At 42.5% G+C, this 27604-nt stretch overlaps 1 protein-coding gene and 1 long non-coding RNA gene across 4 annotated transcripts in view; both read left to right on the top strand.

Annotated features, from left to right (window-relative positions):
- The window catches only part of LOC122686324 (60S ribosomal protein L7-like), a 675506-nt gene that overhangs the window by 288323 nt on the left and 359579 nt on the right, over nt 1-27604 (top strand). The gene's annotated exons all lie outside the window — the stretch shown is intronic.
- Nucleotides 1-27604, top strand: part of LOC122686325 — a 60872-nt gene that overhangs the window by 23006 nt on the left and 10262 nt on the right. For 2 of the 3 annotated variants that reach the window (XR_006338702.1, XR_006338705.1), the window contains exon 2: nt 17576-17795. This is a non-coding gene — a long non-coding RNA (uncharacterized LOC122686325). The remainder of the gene's footprint in view (nt 1-17575; nt 17796-27604) is intronic. The other variant, XR_006338704.1, reaches the window with a different exon arrangement.

The following is a 27604-nucleotide window of genomic DNA, read 5'->3' as shown; positions in this document are numbered from 1 at the left end:
AGGGAAGAAAACCCTTGGCCTTGCAGAGATAGTGAAGCTATTCTTGTCCCTGCTCCTGCCAGCCCAAGACTGAACAAGGCTGCCACGGTGATCGCACTGATTGGCTCTCTCTTTTGTCTTGGCAATTCTCGGTCCCAATGTGAGTACATAACCTCTTCAGAGTGGTATAAGATTTTTGGCATTACAGCAACCAGGACACAGAATTCTTGACTCTGGTTAAAAACCTTCACATTTAAACATGGGGTTAGCCCAGTATGTGAACAAATCCACCAGCCCCCAACCTCTGGCACAATCCAATTTTTGCCATATAAGCGTAGGTTACTAATAGTCCGGGCACAGAGGGAAGTTTTATCACGTGGCACTGTGCCCAAACAGAGTCCCTGTCCCCAAACTTCATTCATTGTGAGGCCAACCTTGCGTTCTTCCCATCGGCATGGGGGTGGGTTCTGGCCTGAAGATAAGTGGTAAGAGACATTGAGGCCTATGGCCTCATAGAAGGGGGGGTGAAGATTATAACAAAGCCAACAGGACTGGGTTGCATTAGGGTTGGTATGGTTTAAGACCGTAAAGGCTGCATTCACTAAGGCCCATAGGGGGTCCTGAATTGCTGAGCTAATGGTAACAGCCAGAGGGCCAGGGGTTTCTGTCAGTTTGCCTCTGAGGCTCGGGGTAGAGGAGATGTTAAATGTTCCTGGCAAGCTTGGTCTGAAGGGGGTTGGCTTGGGGGTCGCCTTGTGCCCCTGTAATGCTTTGACCAGATTGGGACCTAAACTATGTACCTGCACCGGCTCAATAACCTGTTTAATGATTAAAAGCTCACCTGGGTAGGGGCCGGGCCAATTTACGTGGAGCTGAAAACCCCAAGTCAGTCCTGAGGTCCAGCGGTTTTCTTTTTTCGCCCGTTCCTGGTTAAATCGTACTCGTACCTGAGGCCCCTGGTGTCTACGGTCCTTGAAGGTGAAGCTAACTAGATCTCTGTTTCCGACATCCCACCTCTGGGGTCCATCACAAGAGGTCACACAACTCTAGCTCCTGCAATAATAGCTTTCTATGCCACCACAAGTTTTCCAGTTATTTTTTACATAGCCCGGGCAAGCCCAAAACCCCAACCTATGGTTTTTTTATCCCATCCCTATAGTATTTATCATAGAGACCGTCCTGCTTTGCGAAGAGGCTTGAGAGGTCGAAGTTCAGGTCCGGCCACCAGGTGTTTGGAGGGTGGATTCCTGAGGTCTCATTGAGCAGCTCATGAGTTTGCCCGTCGTTGAGTTTCCATGTGATCTTAGCAGGTTGATGGGGGTTATGACTGGTCGCTCCTGGGTCGATGAGAGCTGCCATCAGCAGGAGAATTAGGAGGCCTCCCAGCGGACGAGTTTCAGTTTCAAAGGATTTGACGGGTGAGGACTCGCCTTCCATTCTGCTCGCGCTTTTTCCTGTTCTTCCGATGTGGCTTGCCGCACGTGATTGCAGTGAACCCAGGGTCCAATCCCGTCGACCTTGACAGCGGTAGGAGTGGTAAGGAGAACGACATAAGGGCCTTTCCATCTAGGTTCTAATACTTTAGATTGGTGTCGTTTTACCCAAACCCAATCACCTGGGCCAATATTATGTGAGGGGAGGGCCCTCTTGTTTTGGCCCTCATGTATCTCTCGAATCAATTTCCAAACATGGTTATGCACCTTACTTAATGCTATCAGAGTTTGCTGGAATTGTCCCAAAGTAGGGGGTGGCAGATATTTTCCTTCGAAAATAGGATACACAGGAGGGGGTCTTCTATACAGAATCTCAAAAGGAGTAAGATTCAGCTTATAAGGGGTGTTACGTGCCCGAAAGAGTGCAAAGGGAAGGAGGGTCACCCAGTCCCCGCCAGTCTCTATTGCCAACTTTGTCAAAGTTTCTTTTAGGGTTCGATTCATTCTCTCAACCTGTCCTGAGCTCTGGGGATTATATTTGCAATGTAACTTCCATTTCGTCCCCAGAGCTTGGGCCAGCCCTTGTACAATCTGGCTCACAAAGGCAGGTCCGTTATCAGAGCCCATAGTCACTGGCAGCCCATACCTAGGCACTATCTCCTCTAAGATCTTTTTAGCAACCACTATTGCTGTCTCTCCCTTAGTGGGGAAAGCTTCCACCCACCCCGAGAAGGTATCTACCAGTACCAACAGATAGCGGTACCCATACTTGCCTGGCCTTACCTCGGTGAAATCTATCTCCCAATGTTGCCCTGGCTTTTCCCCTCGGTACCTCGTTCCCGAGTGCTGCTTCTTCTCTGCCCTCATCAGCTGGCACGCTTCGCAGGCTTGAATTATCTCTCGTACAGTTACATTTTGTCGAGGGAACCTCAGGCAGGCCATCTGGAGAAGTGTTAGGGTCTTTTTTTCTCCCAAGTGCGTAGTTGTGTGCAGGTGTTCACACAGGTGACGACCCAGGGTGGCAGGCAAGATCAGGTTGTTGTTTTGGTCTCGGTACCATCCATCTTGGTCATCTTTCTGGAGGATGGTATCCTTGTTGATCCAGGCGAGATCGGGGAGGGAATATTCGGGAACTGGTGGCAAGGTCCCCATACCAGGGGGTGGAAGTCCCACGGCTAATATGGGGGCAGCGTAGTCCCGGCTGGCCGCTTCTCGAGCGGCCGCATCAGCAGCACGATTGCCCCGCGCCTTAGGGTCTTCTCCCTTCTGGTGACCGGGGACATGTACTATCGCTACTGCCTGGGGTAGTTGGACAGCTTCCAAGAGCCTGCGAATCTCAGGCAGATTTTTGACCTCTTTTCCCTCAGCTGTCCGAAATCCCCTTTCTTGGTATATGGGACCTTGAATATGGGCAGTGCTGAAAGCATATCGGCTGTCAGTAAAAATGGTGACTCTCTTCCCTTTGGCTTGCTCCAGAGCCTGTATTAGGGCAATCAATTCTGCTTTTTGTGCAGAAGTGTTTGGGGGTAGTGTCTCAGCCCATATCGTCTGCCCTGAATCATCAACTATGGCTGCTCCCGCCTTCCTTTGCCCATCTTTTACATAACTGCTCCCTTCGGTGAACCATACTAGCTCACTGTTGCTTAGGGGTACATCAGTTAAGTCTTTTCGTGCCGCCAGGGCCTCAGCCAGTATCTCACTGCAATCATGGAGAGGGCTGTCCTTCTCTGGGTTGGGTAGGAGCGTGGCCGGATTTAGGAAGCAAGGGGTCTGAAAACGCACCCGTGGGGTATCGAGCAGCAAGGCCTGGTAGTGTGTCAAGCGGGCATTGGAGATCCACTTACCCGGCGGCTGCTTTAAAACCCCTTCCACGGCGTGGGGGGTGTAAACCGAGAGTTGCTGTCCATACGTCAGCTTGTCAGCGTCACGGACGAGGAGGGCTGTAGCTGCAATGATGCGAAGGCAAGGGGGCCACCCAGCGGCCACCGGGTCTAATCGCTTCGAAAGGTATGCTACCGGCCGCTTCCATGGTCCCCATTGTTGAGTCAAGACCCCCTTTCCTATTCCTTGCTTTTCATCTACAAACAGCTGGAATGGCTTATTTGGGTTAGGCAGGGCAAGGGCTGGGGCTTCTAGTAGGGCCCGTCTGAGTGTCTGGAAAGCCTGTTTCATTGGCTCAGTCCAAGTCCACTTTGGGGTCTCTTTACTTCCCTCATATAAGGGCCGGGCCTTCTCAGCAAACCCCATAATCCACAGTCTGCAATATCCAACAGTCCCCAGAAACTCTCTCACCTGGCGGGGGTTTTTGGGCTCTGGTATCTGCAATATTGTTTCTTTCATGGCCTGAGTTAGCCACCTTTGCCCCTGCCTGATCTTATACCCCAAATAGGTGACCTCTTGCCGGGCTATTTGTGCCTTCTTTGCGCTAGCGCGATACCCCAAGATGCCTAGGGTCTGTAATAGGTCCCCAGTGGCATGGCTGCAAGCTTCCTCTGTGGTTCCAGCCAACATAAGGTCATCTACATATTGTAGCAGAATGACCTCTGGGTGGCAAGCCCGATATTCGTAGAGGTCCTCACTCAGAGCCTCATTAAACAAGGTAGGGGAGTTCTTGAACCCCTGTGGGAGGCGGGTCCAAGTTAATTGTACTACTGGTTGGCCCTCCTCCTCAGTCCACTCAAAGGCAAATATCTCTTGGCTCTGGACTGCCAGGGGTAAGCTGAAAAAGGCATCCTTCAAGTCCAGCACAGTGTACCAAGTGTACTCAGGCAGTAAACTGCTCAGGAGGGTATACGGGTTAGGGACAGTTGGGTGTATGTCACTCACCCGTTTGTTGACTTCTCGCAGGTCTTGGACAGGTCTGTAATCTGTCCCCCCTAGCTTCTTCACCGGCAGTAAGGGGGTGTTCCAAGGGGATCGGCATCGCCTGAGAATTCCGGCCTCCATGAGCCGTCGAATGTGGGGAGTGATCCCCCGCCGAGCTTCTTGGCTCATAGGGTACTGTCTCACCCTCACAGGAACTGCCTCGGCCTTTAGCTCGATGACGACCGGATGTCTCTGTTTAGCTAGTCCCATTCCTGCTGTTTCTGCCCAGGCCAATGGATATTTATGGACCCACGGTTGTACATCTAGTGCTATGGTCTCTGAGGGCTTAGGCGCAAAAAGTCTGTATTCATCCCTTAAGGCTAGGGACAAGACATGTATCGGTTGTCCAAGTCCATCCGTGACTGACATTCCCCCTGGGTCAAAATGGATCTGAGCATTAACTTTAGTCAACAAGTCTCTTCCAAGTAGAGGGGCTGGGCATTCTGGTATCACCAAAAACGAATGGGACACCTGGTGGGTCCCTAGATTTACTTTCCGTTCTGTGGTCCAACAATATCTTTTTGTCCCCGTGGCTCCTTGCACTAAGCTGGCTTTCTTAGACATTGGTCCCAGTTTTTGATTTAAAACAGAGTGTTGGGCGCCAGTATCCACCATGAAGCCAACGGGTTTCCCCTCCACATGTATGGTTACCCAGGACTCGGGGAGGGGTGCCGAGTTTCGACTCCCCTAGTCACTGTCTTCCCCCGCATATAGAACTCGAGTTCCGGGGGGGACTTTCTCTCTCTGGGTCATTCCTCTCCTTGAGTCCCTCTTAGGGCACTCGTTTTTCCAGTGCCCCTGTTCTTTGCAGTAGGCGCACTGATCCTTCTTTAGGGCTTGCCCTTTTGGTTTTTCTTTTTCTCCCGTCCGGGGGTCTCGAGGTTCCCTCAATTCTGTTCCGGCCTTTAACCCCGCAAAAAGAATCTGGGCTAGCTCCTTCTGGTTCTTCCGGTTTTCCCTCGCCCTATGTTCCCTCTCTTCTTTCCTGATCTTTTCCGCTAATTCCCTTTCCTCCCGCCGAATTCGCTCTTCCCTTTCTTCTGGGGTCTCCCTATTATTAAATACCTTTTCAGCTACTTTCAGTAAATCCTGTATTGTCTGTTCTCCCAATCCCTCTACCTTTTGTAATTTCTTCCTAATATCTGGGGCTGCCTGATTCACAAACGCTAACAAAACTGCAGCGCGTGACTCCTCAGCCTGGGGGTCCATAGGTGTATATTGCCTGAAAGCTTCCATCAGCCTCTCTAGGAAGGCTGCCGGGCTTTCAGTGGGCTCTTGCCTTACTAAATTTACCTTTGCCAGATTTGTCGGCTTTCTTGCTGCAGCCCGCAGGCCAGCCATTAGAGTCTGGCGGTACACTCGGAGACGCTCCCTACCTTCCACCCGCTCAAAATCCCAGTTAGGCCGCAACAGAGGAAAGCCCTCGTCCACAAGATGAGGCTGGGCGGTTGGCCTCCCGTCGACCCCTGGTACCCGTTTCCGCGCCTCTGCCAGAATTCGCTCCCGTTCTTCCGTGGTGAAGAGCACCTGCAACAGCTGCTGACAATCATCCCAGGTGGGATTATGAGTAAACAAAATGGAATCTAAGAGGTCAATGAGGCCTTGGGGTTTCTCTGAGAAAGGAGGGTTTTGGGTCTTCCAATTGTACAGGTCACTCGTGGAAAAGGGCCAGTACTGATAGGTTCGCTCTCCATCCGGGTTAGTTGGTCCCACTCGGACGGGGAGCGCCTGAACAGTGGATGAAGGTAACTCTGGGTCCCCAGGGTCTTGCTTACCCTTATCTCCCTTAGTTTTCCCCCGGGTCCCCAATGCCGGTCCCCCCTCACGGTCGGTTCCCGTTGGCCCTCTTAATCCTCTCGGTTCACCTGTGGGAGCTTCTCTCCTCGGAGGGGATTGCAAGGAGGGCACATATGGCGGAGGCCTTATCTCCGTTTCTAGATCTATCAGGTTTGGATAAGATGATTCCTGAAGGACTGGTTTTGGGTCCTCTTTCTTTTTGGTTTCCTCCGGGGGGGTCTCCATCACCAGGACCTGTGAACTGGAGGAACTAGGAAGTTTGTAAACAAAAGGTTTTAACCATTTAGGCGGATTTTCCACTAGATCCTGCCAGACCATGACATAGGGGACTTGACTCGGATGGCCCCAGGGATCAGGAGCCATAATCTTCTCCTTCACAGCCTGTATGATGGACGGTTGAAAGGTGCCTTCCGGAGGCCATCCAACCTGAAAGGCGGGCCACTCTGCAGAACAAAGAGTTATTAATTTACCTTTTTGACTAGCAAAGACAAGTCATGGGCCCTGGCCCTGACATCCGAAAAATGGTCAGTCATGAGAGAAAGTGGGGTAGATTCTCCCTGCCCCATGGTCAAAGAATAAACGGTAAGGAAGAGAGAGAATAAGTCAGAAGTGAGAAAGAACGATGCACCAGAAGAGAACGAGACTAGAGACAATGCCGGCACACACACACAAAAACACGGAGAGCCAAAGACAAACACACGGACAAACAAACGTCGGCCGACGACACAGCGCTGGGTTTTCGGGCCCCCTGAATTTTCTTGCCTCCCGGTAGCAGATTCACCTTACCGAATGGCGTCCGCTGTTCACCAGACTCGGGGTCGGGAGAGGAACCTTTTTTTCCCGCGGAGTCGGCTGCCTCCCAGCGCGTCCGCTGGCCCCGGCCTTACGCCGGCTTGCTCCCCCTTTAAAAAAAGCCTTCTCGCGGAGTCGGCTGCCGCCCAGCGCGTCTGCTGGCCCCGGCCTTACGCCGGCTTGCTCCCCCTTTAAAAAAAGCCTTCTCGCGGAGTCGGCTGCCGCCCAGCGCGTCCGCTGGCCCCGGCCTTACGCCGTCTTGTTCCCCCTGCTTCCTGAGCACCGGTGTTATTATTTATCCTTCCCCTTTGTCCTGTAAGCGTTCTCTTCTCCCTGTCAAGGGATCCCGGACGAGCCCCCAAATGTTATGCCCGATGTCCGAATCCCTGAGCGGGAAGAGAGAAGGCTTCCAAGACAATGCAACTCGCAAAAAGGGAAGTTTATTACTGTCTCGAGCCAGGGCCTTCTGCCACAAACATCACAGTGGTGCAGGGTCAGAAAGCGCCGAGCTCAAGCTTGGTACACAAATTTATAAGATATGCAAAAGCGGTTAGTAGCTGGCTTAAGCGGATTGGTTACATGTTTGCAAAGTAATTCTATCGGTACAGACTTTCGCGGGCTTTTCAGCTCTCCCTTTGTTCTTACTGGGCGCATATTGATTGGCTGGCTCCAGGTTACCTGATGGGGGTAGGGAATCTTACCATTTCGGGGGAAGCTAAAACTTAGGTCCAGGCCGCCCGTCATGGTATTAACTCTGGCAGCCTCACAAGACTCACATTATTGCCCATTAAGTTAAACCTGTTTTTATATGCTTTTATGTTTTCATATCTAATCAGTATAATGTCTCATTGAAATAACATTCTACTAAATAATGCAATATTAAAGCTGATCTTACTTTAGTCATTCCTAATCATAATTGTATTGTTTGCATAATTTTTATCTTTAGTTGGAATTATAGTTTATATATTTATTTCCTACAGAAATAATTTTCTGCAGATCTGTAACTCAATTAGTATTTCAAATATTTTTCTTAATACACACTTAGAAAAATATCACAATAATGATAATTTAACTATCAAACATTTAAAAATAGAATGTAAAGATGCAGGTTTTATTTTAGAAAAGAGAGCAAAATGATGGACATGATATTATCATTTTCTTTCAATTAGGAATAGTTTGTGTAAATATATACAAAAGTCGGGTTACTATAATCTTGATTCTGACAAGCATAATAATTAATGTGAAATCACTTAGCTGAATTTTTAATAACATAAATTAGAACTTTTGCATGTGACTCTATAAGTGATATAAGAAAATTATTGGTTAACTGCAGGGATGAATCCATCTAGAGATATTATTTATAGTCATAGAATGGAAAATATTCCCAAAATAATTTAACCTATGATAGAATAGTCTTCAACACTTTTCTCAGAGCTAAAATAAACATCTAAATAAATTTTGCATTAAATTCTATAGGAATAATTATTTTGATGCTAGTTTCACAAATATTTTCACACCCAGTGTTAATTAACTTTCAAATCTGTTAATTAAAACAGCAGAATCTCATGTTGTAATATAAATAAAGAGACAATTTTCTTCCCAGGGAGCCAAACTAAGTCAGTATTCAGAGCCTAGAAACAGAATATAGATAAAAATATTAACCTTCCAACTCAGGCAACCTCTAATTAAGCATGCATGAAAATGTAGATTAAACAAAATTATTAAAATTGAATAGCTCCATGCTTACAGTTCATTAGCTCTTGATGAAAAACTGAACAAAAATTGTTTAATTCTTGTATAATTAGTTAGGAGCTGATGGTGGAAACATTTTGTGAAAACACAAATCAGTTCACATTCTAATAGTATCTCAATTAAACCTACTCTTACTCATGTCTCTACCATCCTCCTTGTTTTCTTTAACCTGCAGAACTTTTTCCTTATTTATCATCCCTTGGCCAGTAACTGAGGAGAGCTTCTTGGAGGATATACTATCTGCCTTCTCATCTCAACCAATATCAATTGAGTCAGGCAATATTTTAGGTACTGAAGATATAGGAGTGACCAGAAGTCCACATACCTGTCTTCTTCAAGATTATAATTTCACTCAAGTGATAGACAATAATATATTAAACATAACTAAATAATGATCTTAAATCCTGAATCTTACTATCTTACAATGCAACCTTAAATAAGTTATTTAACCTACAAAAGCTCAGACACTTTTTAACCTATAAAAATGGGGATAATAATGTTATCAGTGGCTGTGTGTATATCAGTTCAGTTCAGTTCAGTCGCTCAGTCGTGTCCGACTCTTTGCGACCCCATGAACCGCAGCACCCCAGGCCTCCCTGTCCATCACCAACCCCTGGAGTCCACCCAAACCCATGTCCATTGAGTCGGTGATGCCATCCAACCATCTCATCCTCTGTCGTCCCCTTCTCCTCCTGCCCTCAATCTTTCCCAGCATCAGGGTCTTTTCAAATGAGTCTGCACTTCACATCAGGCGGCCAAAGTATTGGAGTTTCAGCTTTAACATCAGTCCCTCCAATGAACATCCACGACTGATCTCCTCTAGGATGAATCGGTTTGATCTCCTTGCAGTCCAAGGGACTCTTGAGAGTCTTCTCCAACACCACAGTTCAAAAGCATCAATTCTTTGGCACTCAGCTTTCTGTATAGTCCAACTCTCACATCCACACCAGACTGCTGGAAAAACCATAGCCTTGACTAGATGGACCTTTGTTGACAAAGTAATATCTCTGCTTTTTAATATGTTGTCTAGGTTGGTCACAACTTTCCTTCCAAGGAGTAAGCGTCTTTTAATTTCATGGTGGTAATCACCATTTACAGTGATTTTGGAGCCCCCCAAAATAAAGTCTCACACTGTTTCCATTGTTTCCCCTTCTATTTGCCATGAAGTGATGGGACCGGATGCCATGATCTTAGTTTTCTGAATGTTGAGCTTTAAGCCAACTTTTTCATTCTCCTCTTTCACTTCCATCAAGAGGCTCTTTAGTTCTTCTTCACTTTCTGCCATAAGGGTGATATCATCTGCATATCTGAGGTTATTGATATTTCTCCCAGCAGTCTTGATTCCAGCTTGTGCTTCCTCCAGCCCAGCGTTTCTCATGATGTACTCTGCATATAAATTAAATAAGCAGCGTGACAATATACAGCCTTGATGTACTCCTTTTCCTGTTTGGAACCAGTTTGTTGTTCCATGTCCAGTTCTAACTGTTGCTTCCTGATGCATACAGGTTTCTCAAGAGGCAGATCAGGTGGTTTGGTATTCCCATCTCTTTCAGAATTTTCCACGGTTCATTGTGATCCACACAGTCAAAGGCTTTGGCATAGTCAATAAAGCAGAAATAGAGGTTTCTCTGGAAATCTCTTGCTTTTCCGATGATCCAGCAGATGTTGGCAATTTGATCTCTGTTTCCTCTGCCTTTTCTAAAACCAGCTTGAACATCTGGAAGTTCACAGTTCACGTATTGCTGAAGCCTGGCTTGGAGAATTTTGAGCATCACTTTACTAGCGTGTGAAATGAGTGCAATTGTGTGGTAGTTTGAGCATTCTTTGGCATTTCCTTTCTTTGGGATTGGAATGAAAACTGACCTTTTCCAGTCCTGTGGCCTCTGCTGAGTTTTCCAAATTTGCCGACTTATTGAGTGCAGCACTTTCACAGCTTTATTTTTTAGGATTTGAAATAGTTCAACTGGAATTCCATCACCTCCACTAGCTTTGTTCGTAGTGATGCTTCCTAAGGCCCACTTGACTTCCCATTCCAGGATGTCTGGCTCTAGGAGAGAGATCACACCATCCTGCTTATCTGGGTCATGGAGATCTTTTTTGTACAGTTCTTGTGTATTCTTGCCACCTCTTCTTAATATCTTCTGCTACTGCTGGGTCCCTCCCATTTCTGTCTTTTATTGAGCCCATCTTTGTATGAAATATTCCTTGGTATCTCTAATTTTCTTGAAGCGATCTCTAGTCTTTCCCATTCTATTGTTCTGCTCTATTTCTTTTCATTGATCACTGAGGAAGGCTTTCTATCTCTCTTTGCTGTTCTTTGGAACTCTGCATTCAAATGGGTATATCTTTCCTTTTCTCCTTTGCTTTTCGCTTCCCTTCTTTTCACAGCTATTTGTAAGGTCTCCTCAGACAGCCATTTTGCTTATTTTCATTTCTTTTTCTTGGGGATGGTCTTGATCCCTGTCTCCTGTACAATGTCACAAAACTCCATCCATAGTTCACCAGGCACTCTATCAGATCTAGTCCCTTCAATCTATTTCTCACTTCCACTGTACAGTCATAAGGGATTTGATTTAGGTCATACCTGAATGGTCTAGTGGTTTTCTCCACTTTCTTCAATTTAAGTCTGAATTTGGCAATAAGGAGTTCATGATCTGAGCCACAGTCAGCTCCCAGTCTTGTTTTTGCTGACTGTATATAGCTTTTCCATCTTTGGCTGCAAAGAATATAATCAATCTGATTTTGCTGTCGACCGTCTGGTGATGTCCATGTGTAGAGTCTTCTCTTGTGTTGTTGGAATAGGGTGTTTGCTATGACCAGTGAGTTCTCTTGGCAGAACTCTATTAGCCTTTGCCCTGCTTCATTCTGTACTCCAAGGCCAGATTTGCCTGTTACTCCAGGTGTTTCTTGACTTCCTACTTTTGCATTCCAGTCCCTTCTAATGAAATGGACATTTTTGGGGGGTGTTAGTTCTAGAAGGTCTTGTAGGTCTTCATAGAACTGTTCAACTTCAGCTTCTTTAGCGTTACTGGTCGGGGCATAGACTTGGATTACCATGATATCGAATGGTTTGCCTTGGAAATGAACAGAGATCATTCTGTCATTTTTGAGATTGTATCCAAGTACTGCATTTTGGACTCTTTTGTTGACTATGCTGGCTACTCCATTTTTTCTAAGGGATTCCTGTGTGTATATAGACACACACATAGGGGGCTTCCCAGGTGGCTCACTGGTAGTCTACCTGCAATACAGGAAGAGATGAGTTTGATCCTTGGGATGAGAAAATCACCTGGAGAAGGAAATGGCAACCCACTCCAGTATTTTTGCCTGGGAAATCCCATGGACAGAGGGGCTTGGAAGTCTACAATCCGTGGAGTCACAAAAATTGTATATAACTCAGCAACTTAACAACAACAACATATACAAACATACATAGAAAAGAATGTATATATACATATATATTTATCTTCCTTAAGATAAAATTAGCTTTTATTAACAGAGAATTATAAATCCCAATCAGATTGAGCAAGAATTCTTATGTAGACAGAAATCAAGCTCATATAAATTGCCTTTGTTGACACGATGGAATAGAGAGAAAAATATAAATTATGGATGATCCAGTGAGCAAAGAATCTTGTTAATCAATTTCTTGGGTTGGAGCATTGAATCCAGAAAAGTGAGAAGGTTAAACATCAAATATTTTACTGCTAGACTGCTTATCTAATCAGAGAGGTACTGATTTAATTCATGATATGATGTCTGTAGAACAAAAGAGATCACCCTGCCCCCAAATAACTTCCAATATGCTGCCAGTAGAAAGCCAGTGTTGTTGTTGTTCAGTTACTAAGTCATGCTCAACCCTTTGTGACCCCACTGAATGGCAGTGGGGACAGGCAAATTTCCCCTGTCCTTCACTATCTTGTCCAAACTCATGTCCATTGAGTTGGTGATGCCATCCAACCATCTCATTCTCTGTCCCCTTCTCCTCCTGCCTCAGTCTTTCCCAGCATCAGGGTCTTTTCCAATGAGTTGGCTGTTCACATCAGGTGGTGAAAGTTTTGGAGCTTCAGCTTCAGCCTCAGTCCTTCCAATGAATATTCAGAGTTAATTTCCTTTAGGATTGACTGATCTGATCTCCTTGCAGTCCACGGGACTCTCAAGAGTCTTCTCCAACACCAACAGTTCAAAGACATCAATTCTTCAGTGCTCAGCCTTCTTTATGATTCAACTCATACATTCATACATGACTACTGGAAAACCTGTAACTTTGCCTTTGTTGGCAAAGAGATGTCTCTCTCTCTTTTTTAATATATTGTCTCTGTTTGTCATAGCTTTCCTTACTAGGAGCAAGTATCTTTTGATTTTGTGGCTGCAGTCACCATCCACAGTGATTTTGGAGCCCAAGAAAAATTCTGCCACTGAAAAAAATCTGCCGCTGTTTCCACTTTTTCCCCATCAATTTACCGTGAAGTGATTAGTCATGAATGATTGCCATGATGAAAGCCAATAGGAGTAATTTTCTTAGTCCTCTTAACTGTTTTAGGTCCGTGTAGGTTTCAAGAGACATGCACTTACTATTAATAAATAAATAATAAGTAAATTTGCTTGTTAGGTTACAGAACATGAAGAGACAAGAAGGGTAAAATGGCACTGAAGATGGAGGCCAAATGGTGCAGAGGATGTACTGCCTGCATGGAGCTTTTTAAATAGATGATCTTGTTTTAGTATCTGGCAGCAATCTAATTTTTTTCAGTAGAATGTATCATAATTTACTCAACATAAGTAGAAACAGAGTCAGAAGGCATATCCCAACCTATACATAATATGAGGGAGTACAAAAGCAAGCAAGAGTCTATTTGAGCTGGGGAATGGCCAGGCCAGGAAATAGGAGATGGGACTCAAGCAATGCATATTGCCTCACCCATGCAAATTCAGAAAGCAGTGCTGAGTCAAGTCAGGTGTAAGCAGTCATGAGATACTCTGGGAAAATCCAGAAAAACCAGGGAAGCAATTACAGTAAGTCCTTTACATATGAACCTTCAAGTTTCAAGCTTTCAAAGATATGAACATGTGTTCACATGTCCAATCCTGAAAGTTAGTTCACATGTCTGGCATACATTGTTATGTGTGTGCAAATCTGTAAGTGACTGTGCTTTTATGCACTTTACTATACAGTATAGAATACAGTACTACAGTATATTTTAAGCTAGATCTGAAAAAGGATGACTTTATTGAACTCCTTTCTGTGCAACACAAGGAACTTAATACCGAAGACCTTGGAATTGGAGGTGCAGAGAAAGGACGAAGAGAGACAGAGAAAGAAGTGATTGAAGAACCAAAGACTTTCACGGTGCAGAAAATGACAAGGGGATTTTCTTTATTTCAGGAGGCACTGTTAGTGTTTTGAGGTACAGGACCCAAAAGTAGAAAGGAGCAGGAAGGTTGCAGCAGCCATTCAGAATGTGGTCCAGTGCTACTGTGTCGTCTATGACAAGAAAAAATAAGCCACATTCTGGATCATTTTTTCAAGAGGGTAGATAGAATTGAATCCAGCAAGGAGCTGGAGTGAAATTGCAGCTTGCCCTCTGTCTCCTAACACTGACAGTGCTTCAGTTCGGCCATCTGCCACCTCCTCTTCCTTCCTCCAGCCAGTAACTCTTCTTATCTGTTCACACGATGCCAACCCCTGTATACCAGCTGTTGTACTGTACTACTGTACATTTCAAGTACTGTACTGTAAGATTAAAAATGTTTATTTTTGTGTTTGTTTTTTTATGTGTTATTAGTGTGAAAAGTACTATCAACCTATTACAGTACAGTACTACATAGCTGATTGTGTTAGTTGGGTACCTAGGCCAACTTTGTTGGACTTAACAACTGCTCTCAGAACAGAACTCATTCCTATGTAGGGGACATACTATATGTTAGATCAGGAAGAGAGAGTCACTAAAGCAGGCTGAAAAGGGAAACAATCCATGTCAAACCAGAAGAAATATTAGCAGTTGCAGAGTAGCAAAAGAATGTATGAATAGTACCCACGTGACTTTGTGTTAGACATTGTTCCATCCCACTCGTATTCTTGTTTATTCCGTACATAAATGTCTTTAGCAGGCCTTCTGGAATTTTTGTAATTATGACATATTGTTCACGATGCCCAGATATTTCAGAATTCACTGACCTAAGACTCGGGGAAAATAATTAAGGGGTGCTTTCTTTTTATTCCTAAATCATGATGGCAAGAGTCATCCCACTTGATTGGTAGAAAGTAATGACCATGAAAGCGTAATTTCACCTAAGGTGTCTCACATGTTTTTCAAGTCAATTTTTAGCCACCATCAGGATACAGAGTCTGTGGTCACTGCTGTGCTGAATAGGGCGCCCATGAGCTCACAAGAGTCAGCTGTGCACATTTATTGCAAACCCATGTCCAATGAATTTATGTTGATAGCTTTAAATTGGCTATGGTGGAAAACACTAAAAACTAGTTTTTTTCTCATCCCTGGAGAGCTGGCTGTCAAATATTACCTACACACCATTAAGTTTGCCCTGGTCTTCCTTTCCACCACCTCTCGTTTGTGGTTTGATTCCAGTGCTTATGAAGCCTTTTGGAAAAGCCTCACTATTGCCATTCCCATGGTTTCTCTGTCTATTTTTGTTAACTTTGTGGTGTCTCAAAATGAATTCGACAAACAGTGTAGGAGATAGACGGTATTACGACTTTTCTCTGATTTGTTTTATTTCTTAAGAACTTCCTGCCAACTACCAAAATGTGTGGTTCTCCTTCCCTGATAGCATGTGTGTGTGTGTGTGTGTGTGTGTGTGTGTGTGTGTGTGTGTGTGTTTGTGTGTGTGCGCGCGCGCGCATATGTGAGAGTATGGGAAAAGAGAGACAAGAAATGTTCTCTGATAACAGGAGGGATTGCTGCTGCTGCTAAGTCGCTTCAGTCGTGTCCGACTCTGTGTGACCCCATAGATGGCAGCCCACCAGGCTCCCCCGTCCCTGGGATTCTCAAGGCAAGAACACTGGAGTGGGTTGCCATTTCCTTCTCCAATGCATGAAAGTGAAAAGTGAAAGTGAAGTCGCTCAGTTGTGTCCAACTCTTAGTGACCCCATGGACTGCAGCCTACCAGGCTCCTCTGTCCATGGGATTTTCCAGGCAAGTGTACTGGAGTGGGTTACCATTGCCTTCTCCGAACAGGAGGGGCAGATGGAGTCAAAAAGTAAGCAAGCCATTTAAATTTATTATTTAAAGTTATGCGTTCATTGTGCTCTCTCTACATCTCTTTTGCCCCATTTCCCAGATTAACTCTTCACTCCTTTTCACTCTGCCCTTTGTTCTGGGAAATTAACACATAGGGGCTAGCTCAATGGTTCTTTCCTCCTAACCTCCTGTTGAGTTTGGCCAAAGGAAGACCTCAGCAGGAGATCTGAAGATTGGATGATCTTCTCTCTAGGTGCTGTCACTGGGTTCTCATAAATGTTCTTTGCTGTGTCCCTCTATTCCAGGCTCAGAAACAGCTCCCTGCTGTTGCTAGTGTCAGGATACAACACCATCCCTTATTGTTTTCCTAAAACCTCACCCTGTACCTTAAAAAGAAATCCTTTCTATTAAAATCTCATGTTATCCTGTTTGAGTAGGTTATTCCTTATTCCACTGGGATCTTGGCTGATATGCCATTTAAACTAAGTCATAGTCCATGAAATTTAATATTCTTCTCACTAAAAGCATTTCTAGTTGGCAATATTAATAAGTCATATACTCATGTTGTTTCAACTATGGAAAAACAAAAAACCTAAGAATAGTTCTGCCAAAAATATCTGTTTATATCATCTTAATTATTGTACATCCACCCCACCTATCATTTTATGAAATCTTGCCAGAGTTTAGTAATTTTTTTCTGAATAATTACACTGGACATAAACAGTGAGAAAGAGACATAATCAAAGAGAAAAATAAGGATAATGAAGGAATATTGAGGACACTGGCTCTCAAAATATATGTAAAAATATTTCTGACACATATTGGTATAAGAAAAATACAATAATTTTATCAGTATATTAAATATATGGGATGAATTAAAGCAAATAGGTTCCGTTTCATGAACACTCTTTCTGGGTTCAGTTACACTATGGTGACTATCTGGTGCTATAATTTGGTTTAAAGCAGAGTGGTGTTAGAAAATCTACTCTCATGTTAGCCAGATCTTGAGTTTCACATTATTTTGTTGAAGAGTTTCTGGAAAAATATTTCCCTACTCATTTATTCTCAGAAAGCCATCAGGAATTAATCAGGAAACATTTCAAGCTCTCTAACCTTCTATGCTTCGGGCCATCCTGAGTTAGTCATCTAGCTAAAATGTTGCTCCAATACTAATGCAATCTCAAGAGTGAGAAAGAGGGCACTCTCACTTTGACTTGCAACTAGGAGAAAGGTCGTGTGACATGACTGGGGCTTTGTGAGAGTGTGGGAAGGAAATATTGGGTCATTTTATTATAACCCAGTGACTGCATAGTTTGTACAAACTGTATTCAACTGAATAAGAGTTCTGTTAAAATTTCCTCTCCTTATATTTTCTATTAACTTACCTAGTGGCTGTAAAAATGTGATCTTGTAATTCAACATTTAAATTTAGTTCTAAAATAATGTGATAAAAATGGCGAATAAACCCAAATAAGAAGAAAAAGATTTTTTAAAATGTATATACTGTATATAAAATGACAATATGTATACATGGAGAGAAAAAAGGCCTATATTATTGCTTTATTCACTCCAACTGTCAAAGGTTGAACATAATGATTTGGACATATAATGACCTCAAGACCTGTTTATTGAATTTAATGCAAATATTTGAAATAAAGTTAAAATCGCATTGTCTATTTATGAGAGAAGTTCCAAACTTAAGCATTTGTTTTGTTTTGTTTTTTAACACATAATGAAAAATTAATCTGCTTACAGAACCTTGGCAACACACACAAAAAAAACAAGCAAACAAACCAATGACTCTTTCAAGGTGCTGAAGATTACCTAAAAAGTCTTGTCAGCAGATCCAAGGCTTGTCAGCAGATGACACAAGTAGACGTGATGCCTGATGCCCTGACTGAGGATTCTTTCTGATGAAATACAAGCTACCCACCTGTGACTAAAGGTATTAAGAGTGATGAAAAATATGGACAGGGTAAGAATTGCTTAGTGCTGTGAAACTAATCCAAAATGTACATGAATTCTAATATTTCATGCTCATTATAAAAGAGGTCTCTGATGTCTTAACACACCTTCAAAACCATTGATTCAGATACATTCTTTTACCTTCACAAGAATCTCCACTCATGAGCTTTCAGCTCAATAGTGGCATTAATTCTAAAGAAAGTAAATAATCTACATTAATCAGGTATACACTTTCCCAAGTTGTCATATATATTTAGCATGAACAGTTTTGATGAGGCTAGTTATGCTGTTGTTTCTTTAGAGATGAATTTAGGTTGATAGGTTAAAATATTTTCTTGATTCTCTTCAGCAAACGAGACAACACGTTTGTTTCTGTTTGTTTTGTGTTTCGGGGTTGAGGGGTTGGTTTTTGTCTTTTTTTATTTTTCGCAGTAGGGGACAGTTCATGTATAGATCCAACATCAGAGAGCATTGAACCAAGAAGTGTTAGGGCAAAGCTGAGATTCAGTACAGAGCCAAGGTTGTAGCGATAGTTTCTGACAAAACTGAGGAGTGATTTGAAGATAAAATTGCTGGAATTTGTAGCAAAATTGATGATCTGGACTAGCAAAGCAAGACAGAAGACATTTTTCAATCCAGTTGCATTATTCAGGAAGGGATAGGGTACACTGTAGTAGGAAAATGACCCTTGAAATCTCACCGGCTTAATATATAAAAGTGTATGTCTTGTTTACCCAAAGTCATTTAGAGTTTGGTAGCTCTATACAGCAGGGCCTTTTCCAGTGGTACCACAGATACCTAGGCTCTTTGTATCTTCCAGGGCCACCATCAGAAACTCTTATTTTCCAGGGTAGCTACACTGAGGGAAAAGAGAGCTGAGAATTGTCAGGACTTCTTACTGCTGAGACTTAATATTGATATGTGTTCTAAGCCTTAGAATCTAAGGCACAGACCATAGAACTCATCAAATAACCCATGTGCTTTCCTCCATCTTTTAGTCTCTATGTAATTAGATCAGGGCAATTAAGGTTACTTCCGGCCAATAGGCTGAGTGGCAATGGTGTGTCATCTCTGGAATGAGACATTTAAGAGTTAGTGTGATTTCATCAAGCTTTTTCTCCCCCTGTCATATGACTGCAGTTCCAAATGATAGATCTACAAGATTGTAAAGAAAAAAAAAAAAAGAACCTGTTTCCTAAGTCACTGTTTAGAAGGGAGCTGCTCTAGAGAGCTACTGGACCCACATATGTCTTTGTGTGGGCAAGAGAGGAGTAAAGTTGTACCTGCTAGGCCTTAAGATTTGGAATTTGTTTTCAGAAAATAACCAAGCCTATCTTTACTGATACAGCAGTGAAGACGAGTGCTTCACTAAGCCCTCCGGTGGAGAAAGTTATAATGACCTTGGTTTCCGAGAATCCTCCTACTGCTGAAAGATGAATGTTTCTGTTGTTCAATCTTTACGTCATGTCAGACTCTGCGACCCCATGGATTGCAGCAGGCTTCCCTCTCCTTCACTGTCTCCCTGAGTTTGCTTACACTCATGTCCATTGATTTAGTGATACTATCCAACCCTCTCAACCTCTGTCATCCCCACTCTCCTCTTGCCCTCAATCTTTCCCAGCATCAGAGGCTTTTCCAATGAGTCAGCTCTTTACATCAGATGGCCAAAGTGTTGGACTTTCAGCTTCAGCATCAGTCCTTCCAATGAATACTTAAGGTTGATTTCCTTTTAGGTTGACTGGTTTGATCTCCTTGCAGTCTAAATGACTCTCAAGATTCTTCTCCAATACCACAATTTGAAAACACCAATTCTTCAGCACCCTGCCTTCTTTAAGGTCCAACTGTCACATCCACACATAACTTCTGGAAAAACCACAGCTTTGTATTAGACATGAAATGACTGGACCAGATGCCATGATCTTTGTTTTTTGAATGTTGTTTCAAGCCAGCTTTTTCACTCTTCTTTCACCCTCATCAAGATGCTCTTTAGTTCATTTTCACTTTCTGTTATTAGAGTGCTATCATCTGCATATCTGAGATTATTGATATATCTCCTGACAATCTTGATTCTAGCTTGTGATTCATCCAACCCAGCATTTTGCATAATGTACTCTGCATATAAGTTAAATAAGCAGCGTGACAACATACAGTTGACATACTCTTTTCCCAATTTTGAACCAGTTCATTGTTCCATGTCAGTTTTTAACTGTTGTTTCTTGACCTGCATACAGGTTTCTCAGGAGGCAGGTAGGTGGTCTGATAGTCCACTCTCTTTAAGAATTTCCCACAGTTTGTTATGCTCCACACAGTCAAAGGCTTTAGTGTAGTCAATAAAGCAGAAGATGTTTTTCTGGAATTCTCTTGTTTTCTCTATGATCCAGCAGATGTTGGCAATTTGATCTCTGGTTCCTCTGCCTTTTCTAAACCCAACTGGTATCTCTGGAAGTTCTGGATTCACATGCTACTGAAGCCTAGCTTGAAGGATTTTGAGTATCACCTTGCTAGCATGTGAAATGAGCACAATTGTATGATAGTTTGAACATTCTTTGGCATTACCCTTCTTTGGAATTGGAATGAAAACTGACCTTTCCCAGTCCTGTGGCCACTGCTGAATTTTCCAAATTTGCTGGCATATTGAGTGCAGCACTTAAACAGCATCATCTTCTAGGATTTGAAATAGCTCAACTGGAATTCCATCAACTCCACTCGCTTTGTTTGTAATAATGCTTCCTAAGGCACACCTGACTTCACATTCCAGATGTCTGGCTCTAAGTGAGTGATCACACCGTCATGGTTATCTGCATCATTAAGACCTTTTTTGTATAGTATTTCTGTGCATTCTTGCCACCTTTTCTTAATTTCTGCTTCTGTTAGGTCTGGGGCTTCCCTGGTAACTCAGTTGTTAAGAATCCATCTGCAGTGCAGGAGACCCAGGTCTGGTTCCTGGGTCAGAAAGATCCACTGGAGAAGAGATAGGCTCCCCACTCCAGTATTCTTGGGCTTCCCTGGTGGCTCAGGCAGTAAACAATATCCCTGCAATGTGGGAGAGCTGGATTCGATCCCTGTGTTGGGAAGATCCCCTGGAGAAGGGAACAGCTACCCACTCCAATATTATGGCCTGGGGAATTCTGTGGACAGAGGAGCCTGGAAGGCTAAAGCCCATGGGGTCACAAAGAGTCAGACAGGACTGAGCCACTTTCACTTTCTGTTAGGCCTTTGCCATTTCTTTCCTTTATTGTGCCCATTTGCATGAAATGTTCCCTCAGTATCTCCAATATTCTTGAAGAGATCTCTAGTCTTTCCCATTCTATTGTTTACTTCTATTTCTTTGCGTTGTTCACTTAAGTCTTTCTTATCTCTCCTTGCTGTTTTCTGGAACTCTGCATTGAGTTGGGTATATCTTTCCCTTTCTCCTTTGCCTTTTGCTTCTCTTGTTTTCTCAGCTATTTGTAAGGCCTTCTCAGAGAACCACTTTGCTTTCTTGAATTTCTTTTTCTTGGGGATGGTTTTGGGCACTGCCTTCTGTGGAATGTTACTGGCTTCTGTTCATAGTATTTCAGGACTCTGTCTACCAGATCTAGTTCATTGAATCTATTTGCCCCCTCCACTGTATAATCATAATGGATTTTATTTAGGTCATACCTAAATGTTCTAGTTAACAGCATTATATGAACAAGGGTAAGGCTATGTTGCAAGAAATGTGTCTGTGCAGTTTAGAAGCACTGATACATTTTAAATATAGCAGCTAGTTTTTCCAAGAAAGATTTTATTCTACTCCAACAATGTTTTTCACTCTTTGTTTTCAGCATATAAAACAATCTGATAAAAGTTGTTTTTAAGTGACGCATGCATCCAGTTCTTTTTTTTTTTTTTTTTAATTTGAAAGACTTTATTATCACCTATCAGCCAATAGTCCCTAAGATATGCTACAGTTTAGTTTCAGTTCAGTCGCTCAGTCTTGTCCGACTGTTTGTGACCCCATGAATCACAGCATGCCAGGCCTCCCTGTCCATCACCAACTCCCGGAGTTTCAAACTCATGTCCATCGAGTCAGTGATGCCATCCAACCATCTCGTCCTCTGTTGTCCCCTTCTCCTCCTGTCCCCTATCCCTCCCAGCATCAGGGTCTTTTCCAATGAGTCAACTCTTCGCATGAGGTAGAAAAAGTATTGGAGTTTCAGCTTCAGCATCAGTCCTTCCAATAAACACCCAGGACTCATCTCCTTTAGGATGGACTGGTTGGATCTCGTTGCAGTCTAAGGGACTCTCAAGAGTCTTCTCCAACACCACAGTTCAAAAGCATCAATTCTTCAGCACTCAGCTTTCTTCACAGTCCAACTCTCACATCCATACATGACTACTGGAAAACCATAGCCTTGACTAGATGGACCTTTGTTGGCAAAGTAATGTCTCTGCTTTTTAATATGCCATCTAGGGTGGTCATAACTTTCTTTCCAAGGAGTAAGCATCTTTTAATTTCGTGGCTGCAATCACCATCTTGTCCTGAAGATCCCGGATGAGCCCCCAAGATGATAGCTTACTGTGAACGATGTCGGATTTGTGATCTCTGAAAAAGAAGATTTAGCTTCAGGACCAGGGACCAGGCTTGATCACTCAAGAGCTTTTGTGTAGCAGAGTTTTATTAAAGTAAGAAAAGGGACAGAGAAAGCTTCTGACATAGACATCAGAAGGGGGACAGAGAATGCCCCCCATCCAGTTCTTTTATTAAAAGAAATCTTCCCAATTAACTTTCCTCATATCAAAAATAATTTCAGGTATTTTTAATTGGGCATGATATAAATTACATAAAGTGTAGGCTCATAGTTTCACTTTCTGTATAAAAGATACTATTAATATTTTAAATGTGTTGGCTTCAGTTTTTTTATAATATATTTGGAAGAAGAAAGGGCCTGACTCTCTCAGAATTGGAAACAATTCATGTTAGATGATCCAAGGAAAACAAGCCAAAAAACTACTGTTACTAACTCTACAGATTTTAGTTTAAATATAAATTATGCATAGTTTGAAATTACTTAATGGGAGACAGACATCTTTGCTTCTGGAAGAGCCAGACTTCATGACTGGGAAACGTACAGTCAAAGAAATGACAAAAGTATATCTTAAATTTTGCTTGAAGTTTCAAATCCTCTGGTTTCAGTCAAGATATAGGAAGTCAGGTTTATGACTAAGAAAGCCACTTCTTCCGTCTCATGCAATGAATCATTGGCAACGGGCAGTTAGCTAAGGCTTAACATGGATTAAAAGCAAGAGAATTGCTAAACTGTCAAATACTCTCTTTTTAAGACAATAGCAGGAAACAAAATGTCGAAGCACTACTTAACAATTTATAGAACTATTACAGACCTAGGAATTGTTTTACCACTCAGAACAACATAAAAGAGAAGTCTTAAAGATATCTCTTACAGAAAACAAATGGGAAATCAGTCTTGTTATGAAGTCATGATAATAAGAAAATCTTTCTCCTTTTGTTTATATTTCTCTAATAATTGATTTTATATACATTATTCTTTTAAACATGTTACCCTTTATTATGGTACAGGAAAAAAATTACAAGAGAATATTTAGAATCTCTTGTATCTCTCACATACCGGGAGAATTTTTCCCTTGTCCCCATAATTTGGGGCTTGGTTGTGCAGCCTGGAATAGTGAGTGAAGTAATCCATCTGATGGATTTTCATTGCTTAAAATCAATGAAAAATTATTCACAGTAAAGAAGAAGAGTGAGCAGCAAGGACAGGAGATGCAAGAGGCTGAGTTTAAGGAAGATGCTAGAAATTGAGGGAGAGGGACTTGTGTTGTGGTCCAGTGGTTAGGACTTTGCTTCCAATGAGGAGGCTGAAGGTTCAATCCCTGGTTGGGGAGCTAAGATCCTACATGCCTCAGAGCCAAAAACCAAAGCAGAAAACAGAAGCAGTATTGTAACACATTCAATAAAGACTCTAACATTATTTTAAAGTAGAAATTAAGAAAACAAGAAAAGAAATTGAGGGAGAAGATTGGGACTAAGTTGCCATTCTGTGATGAGTATGTCTTTGGGGATAATTGAAAGAGAGATGAAAAGGATTTCTATGTTGGATTATGTGTTATGAATAGAAGCCTTCCCTTCCAGAGGATTCAGTAAAAATTAAAGAACCCCTCTCTCAATTAGAGATGATTTTTCTCAATAAAATGCTGAAATGGGCCAAAGAGTAACCAGTTTCATAAGTTGTCTTGACTTTTAACAAGATATTTTAATTATCTCAAAAAAAAAAAAAAATAGTTCACCAGACATCATTTTGTTATACCAAGCTAACAAGAAAACAACAAATAATGATTGATCAGTTTGGTTAATCACTGAATGAAAATTCTCACAATAACAGACTGGACTCAGGACTTATATTTCAGCGAGGAATGCTTCTACTTAGAAGTAACAGAAAACAGGTCTAATAGAAGTTTAACAATGAAGGGACACTTTTCTTATATCACAAGACATCTGAACATAAGGCTGTGTTGGCATTTGTTCAGCAGTTCAGTAATGGCAGACCTAACACCTCTGTTAACTTCTTTGCCTCTCGTAACTGAAATGTGTCTGCCACTTTACAGTAGCAAATCCTTGAAATGAGAGAGAAACTGGTTTGATCCTTCTAGCTCATGAAGGAGGACAGCATGGGAAGTAGAGTGGCCTCAAGAAGGAGGCTTAGGGAAGACTGCAGAAAGTCTTTTGTGTAGTTCGATATTATCTACTTCATTTGATATCTAGGGATGTCCCACAGAAAGCAATACTTTTGGTTTTTATGACTTTCCTGTGACTATCCTCACTATTCACATATTTCCAATTAGCCTGGTGAATAGCAGGTTGAAACCAGAGTCAGGAAGTAAGGATGTATCTGGGCCCTGAGGCATAAATTATTCCTTCTATCCAACTTCTTCCTGAAGTAAACATCTTTTCACAAAGCAGGGTTAATATAAGCAATTTGGCATATATTTTTATCAGAGAAATCAGGCGTTTTAATTCTGAAAATGAGCTGTCTTTTGGGTAGCAATAGAGGGGAAAGTTATACCATGAAGGGCTTTATTAGTGATATGAAGCAACTGGCATATTTTATAATCTTAAAATCTCTAGTAACATAAAGGAAATGATGTTCTATAGGGAAAAGATTGAGTTTAGTGTGGGTCCTGACTCAAAACTTTTGTATTTCCATCTGGATCATGCAGATTTGAAAACTCAAGAGATTTCCACCAGAACAAAGTCAACATAGCCTAAGCCACCTACTTATATGTGCCTTCAAGCATGTTAAAATAATGCAATGCAGTATAGCTTGCAGCAGCCGTGATCTTGTGCAGCACCACCTTCCTGTATGTTTTGTTTGGGTGGCTGGAGTGGCTCTGGTCAGTCCCTGTTCAATGAATATGAACATCTTTGATCTGAGACATAACAACCCTGGGAAATAACGAGGAAGTATTCATTAGGAATATTTTTGTTGCTGTTGTTGCCCCTTACTGTGGGGTCTATGACCACATCTCCCATTTAGTGTTGGTATGAGATCAGACCTTGGTCACTTCTAGATCCCCTCCCATAGGTGCTTTTCATCTGAGTTAACTTGTCTCTTGAAGGTGAAGAACTGGGAGTGCCCTGGCTGGATAGATTTTGCATCAACAAAAAGCTGAGTTTTTTCAGGTGGCTCAAAGAAAGAAAAGAATACAACTGTGGAAAAAAGTATTCTGTTACACAATATGCAAACATTTGTACTGACTTGTAGAACAAGTTTGATAAAACACAGCCCAGACTAAGATAGATAGCATATAAATAGCCTATTCTTCCTACTGATTCTAGCACCATATAGAATGTGTTTCAATTTCCTTATTGTTACAGATTGTAAAAAGGGGAAAAAAAAAACAGATTTTGATGCTCTGTAGATAGAATTGAAAGGTGACAACAATTGATATAATCTAAAAGTGGTAAGAATAAATATAGTGTAGCAGTTGGCATGCAGTTAGAGGCTCAAAGAGTAAATGTTGAGTATCTGAGCTGCTTAGAATTTTACAAATTTATGAATATTTAACTCAAATTAGGTAATAACAACAGGTGCATGCACATGTGCTAAGTTGCTTCAGTCATGTCTGACTCTTTGCAACCCTACGGACCGTAGCCCACCAGGCTCCTCTGTCCATGGGATTCTCCAGAATGCTGGAGTAGGTTGTCATGCTCTCCTCCAGGGGAACTTCCCCACCCAGAGATCGAACCCGCAGCTCTCCTGTCTCCTGCAATGGCACGTGGGTTCTTTACCACTATTGCCACCTGAAAAGTGAAGTCACTCAGTCATGTCTGACTCTTCGCAACCGCATGGACTGTAGCCTACCAGGCTCCTCTGTGCATGGATTTGTCCAGGCAAGAGTACCGGGGTGGGTTGCCATTTCCTTCTCCAGGGGATCTTCCCAACCTAGGGACTGAAGCCAGGTCTCCCGCATTGCAGGCAGATGTTTTACCATCTGAGCCACCTAGGAAGCCCCCAAAGAGGTGTGTGTGTATATATATATATATATATATATTGTACAGGGCCAAGTTCTAGGTGCTCTTCTCATATGAACTCATTAATACTTGTTAAACTTATAAAGTAGGTGCTGTTTTTATTCCCACTTGTTAGGTGAAGAAACAGAGGCTTTAAGCAGACTGCCCAAGGTCACACAGCTCGTAGGTATTAGAACTGGGGATCTGAACTCAAATCAGCTTCCCAGGTGACACTAGTGGTGAAGAACCTGCTTGCCAATGCAGGAGACACAGGAGATGAGGTTTGATCCCCAGGTCAGGTTGATCGCCTGGAGGAGGACATGGCAATTCACTCGAGTATTCTTGCTTGGAGAATCCCAGGGACAAAGGAGCTTGGCAGGCTACAGTCCACAGGGTCACAAAGAGCTGGACACGACTGAAGCAAATTAGCACGCACACACTGCTGTCTCTGAGCTCTGTACTCTTAAACAGAGCACTCTATTGCCTCTGTAGGATTTAGGGATTATCTAATCTGAATCAAACCTCCCAGGAGATCTCAAGGATTATTGACACAATTTGTTAGATTACGTCTTCGCTCTTTCAATCCAGACTCACATTTCTGTCCACTACGTCAAAGGAGAGACCAACAATCCAATCAAAGGAAATGGGTGGTGGTGGTAGTATTTAAAGGTTAGATGTTTTGTAGTTTTAAATAAATAATACAATTAATATTTAACTATTCTTTAAAAAGTCATTCAATCTGCTTGGCATAGAGTCAGGTTAAGCAAGAGTTGTTGAACAGAATCAAAATAGTATTAATTTGGAGATTACATGTTAAAATTAGCACAAGATCCCACCTATAATAAACAAAATCAAAGTTTAGGAATTACCAATATAGATAATCATATCCTTAAATAAACAATTATATCAATACACACACACAAATTAATGAATAATGACTCCATTTAAACAGAGCTTATGCTTCTGTTACATGTTTCTTTTTTTCATAATTTATTTACTTTTTGGGTGTGCTGGATCTTCCTTGCTGCGTGGACTTTCCCAGTTGTGTATGAGTAGGAAAGTGAAAAGGTGAAAGTGAAAGCTGCTCAGTCGTGTCCGACTCTTTGTCCATGGAATTCTTCAGGCCAGGATACTGGAGTGGGTAGACTATCCCTTCTCCAGAGGATCTTCCCAACCCAGGAATTAAACCATGGTCTCCTGCATTGCAGGTGGATTCTTTACCAACTGAGCCATCAGGAAAGCCCTATACAAGCAGGGCTTGTGTCAACTCTTTATTTGTCTGCATGAGCTTCTCATTGAAGTGGCTTCTC

The sequence above is a fragment of the Cervus elaphus genome, chromosome 29 (assembly GCF_910594005.1).
Source record: "Cervus elaphus chromosome 29, mCerEla1.1, whole genome shotgun sequence".
NCBI lineage: Eukaryota > Metazoa > Chordata > Mammalia > Artiodactyla > Cervidae > Cervus > Cervus elaphus.
The sequence above is the reverse complement of the archived record's forward strand: the minus strand, read 5'-3'. Positions and strand labels throughout refer to the sequence as shown.